At 42.8% G+C, this 2,959-nt stretch overlaps 1 protein-coding gene across 1 annotated transcript in view; it reads right to left on the bottom strand.

The window, feature by feature from the left end:
- Positions 1-1,376, bottom strand: part of LOC101856372 — a 15,087-nt gene extending 13,711 nt beyond the window's left edge. Inside the window, exon 1 of the mRNA XM_005106999.2 lies at positions 967-1,376. The gene's annotated coding sequence lies outside the window, so the exon portion shown is untranslated. The remainder of the gene's footprint in view (positions 1-966) is intronic.
- Between the last annotated feature and the right edge of the window lie 1,583 nt (positions 1,377-2,959).

Here is a 2,959-nt window from a genome sequence, read left to right on the forward strand (position 1 = left end):
ATTTATTTATTTATTTATTTATTTATGTATTTATTTATTTGTATAAAATATGACAACTTGTCGGCTACGAAAGCTGAAACCTTAAGTGAAAGCTAAGGGTCGACAACGTTGAGGTTTGGGACTTTTTGATACATGTTAGCGCCTTGGTTGTTGTTGCTGTTTTGTTTTGTTTTTTGTTGTTGTTGTTTGATTTTGGGGGCTTTTTTGTTGTTATTGCTGCTATCGTTCTTATTGTTGTTGTTATAGTTGTTGTTATTCAAAATTTCCTAGCAACTGAAAATGTTCAATGTGTCCCGCCCGCTCATATGACCTTATGTAGTTGCAAGCACAGTAAAACATTTTTATCAAACACGCAACATTTTTGTTGTTGCCGCTTTTGCTATTGTTTTCGTTCTTTTGTTTGTTTGTTTGTTTGTTTGTTTGTTTGTTTGTTATTGTTGTTGTTGTCTTCGTCGTAGTTGTTCTTGTGGTGTTTTCATTGTTGTTGACGTTAATTTTGCCACTGTAGTTTTGTTCTATTGACGTTAGTATCGTTGTTTTTGTGGTTGTGTTGTTGTGTTGTTGTTGTTGTTGTTGTTGTTGTTGTTGTTGTTGTTGTTGTTGTTGTTGTTGTTTTTGTTGTTGTCGTAGCTTCAGACTAAGTTCCTATTACCAACATACTTAACAAACAACACTGGAGAGGGATTAAGACTAAAGCACAATACCAACCACCACGCAAAAAGAGAATAAAGAAAGAAAGAAAGAAAGAAAGAAAGAAGAAAGAAAGAAAGAATACGTAAATAAATAAATGAAAACAATAGATTTTTTTAAAACTTGAAAATAAATAAACAATAAATAAACAATAAATAAAATGAATGAATGAATGAATGAATGAATGAATGAATGAAAGAATGAAACAAAGTTTGGATAACCTAATCAACAAGACAAGTAGCCTAACATGACAGTGACAAAAGCCAACGCACATACCTGGCAACTGTCTCGTATCCAACACCTGTGGAACTGCTGAATGCAGATCAAAGAATGAGAACCTCCAGTGCGTGTGTCTGTACGTCTGTGCGTGTCCGCGAGTGTGTGTCCGTGAGTGTGTATGTGTGCGTGTACCTGTGAGCGCGCGCGGCCGTTGAGCGGGCGTCACCACAGTCCACAGGCCAGTCCCCTCAGTCCTTATCCCGCGCCAAATGTCGTCCAGACGAGGGAAGAAAGTAACGGCGCGAAACTCGGGCGGCCGCGTCTGCGACTAGAGTTGCCACGGGCCGTGACGTCAGTGCGCCGGTGAGTCGTCGGAACTGCGCGGGATATGGGCGTTATATCGGGTACCCATTAGTGGGATCGGGTCGGGTCGGGTCGGATCGGGTCGATTAATTCGGGTTCAGCGCACACCACGAATACTGAATTTGGTTTGCGGTGTACACTGGTTATAAGCCACCACGTCACGTCTCAGTGCTGTAAACAAGGATTCTCTATTACAAAAACCCACCGAAGAATTGTAATATCTTGGTAGTAGAGATCGATGCTGTAAATGTAAAGCGGGAATACCCGGTGCACGCTGCCAAATCGAATTCAGTCGAATGGAGTCGGGTCAGCCAGATTTACCTACACGGAGAGGCAAAATCTGACTACTCAATTCGACCGAATTCGTTCGACTAAATTGGATCGTAACAATCAAAATCAAGCTCATTTGCTTTTCAAGGTCGCGAGTCAAATCGGTAGTATTGTGCTAATATTGTAGCTTCTGCCTCTCGATTGAGGGAAATCTGGCTGGCCCCGACTCAATTCAATTGGATTCGATTGGCAGTGTGAGCTGGATATTAACCCTATCCATATGCCCTGGGGTCATTTTGTACACACGGGGTTGTATTCTTCACATTTTAGAATACTTCTAGTACGAAGAGCTCTTTGATACTTTCAGTATATCTCAAAAAAAATTTTTTACAGACTGCTATGCAAAGCGTACGGCTCGGATTAAAGAATAAATGTCCTCTTTGGAAAGTGGTGGCACAGAGTTCCCCACGTCGTATGGATACGATAATAAAACACGACGCACGGATAGGATATTAAGCACCTCGTCGCGTCCCCGAGCTGTAAGGCGACAAGGTTTGTCAAATAAACAATGGTGGCGGGGGCCTGGCATGAGCTTCCTGGTGTAATGTTTCCAGCGCTGAGGACTGATCGCGAGATTAAGGCACAGTTTATGAGCGGGTGTTTAACTAAAACAACTTCTTATAACGAGGACACTTTAATTTCTTAACCGTTTCTCTTACACTGACAATGACACACATGCGTGCGCGCGCACGCAAACACGCACGTACACACACACACCCACACACACACAAACACATACACACACAAACACACACACACACACACACACACATCCTCACTTTTAACATTCCTTACTTATATGACCTATTTAATAATGTTGCATTGGCCGTAAAACACTTACAAAAACTTTTTAAAAAAAAAACAATAAGGAGAAGTAAAGGGGTCATCAAGCTACAGTAACAGCGTAATCAAAGAAACCCCCTCATCACGGAAAAGGTAGTAAAGAAACCCCACAGCAAGGGGGTATTAACGGGAACCTCCCAGCTCTGTATTCAGCCACACTATCCCATCGACCAGTAGCCAAGGGAGATCAATCCGCCGGGTACACAACACCCCCGGCATAACCGGAAGTCTCTGCGCAGGCCATTGTGTCCACTTCCGGAGGTAAACATGACGGCGTGCAGAAGTCGAGCTAGTCTTCACATTATGTCTGCCCTCACATATTATCTGGGTTGACTGAGGAAAGTTCTGAGAACCGGCTACCTCAACTGACCGCGGGTCCCGAAGGTTTATGTACACATCTGTTGAAACATTACATGTACACCACTGAAGAATTTTTTTTCGTTGCTACCCGGATTCGAACCCGGGACCTTTGAATGAGAAGCGAAAACCTTAACCTCTAGGCCACGACAGCCCC

Source organism: Aplysia californica, unplaced genomic scaffold, assembly GCF_000002075.1.
Source record: "Aplysia californica isolate F4 #8 unplaced genomic scaffold, AplCal3.0 scaffold00568, whole genome shotgun sequence".
In the NCBI taxonomy this organism is placed as follows: domain Eukaryota; kingdom Metazoa; phylum Mollusca; class Gastropoda; order Aplysiida; family Aplysiidae; genus Aplysia; species Aplysia californica.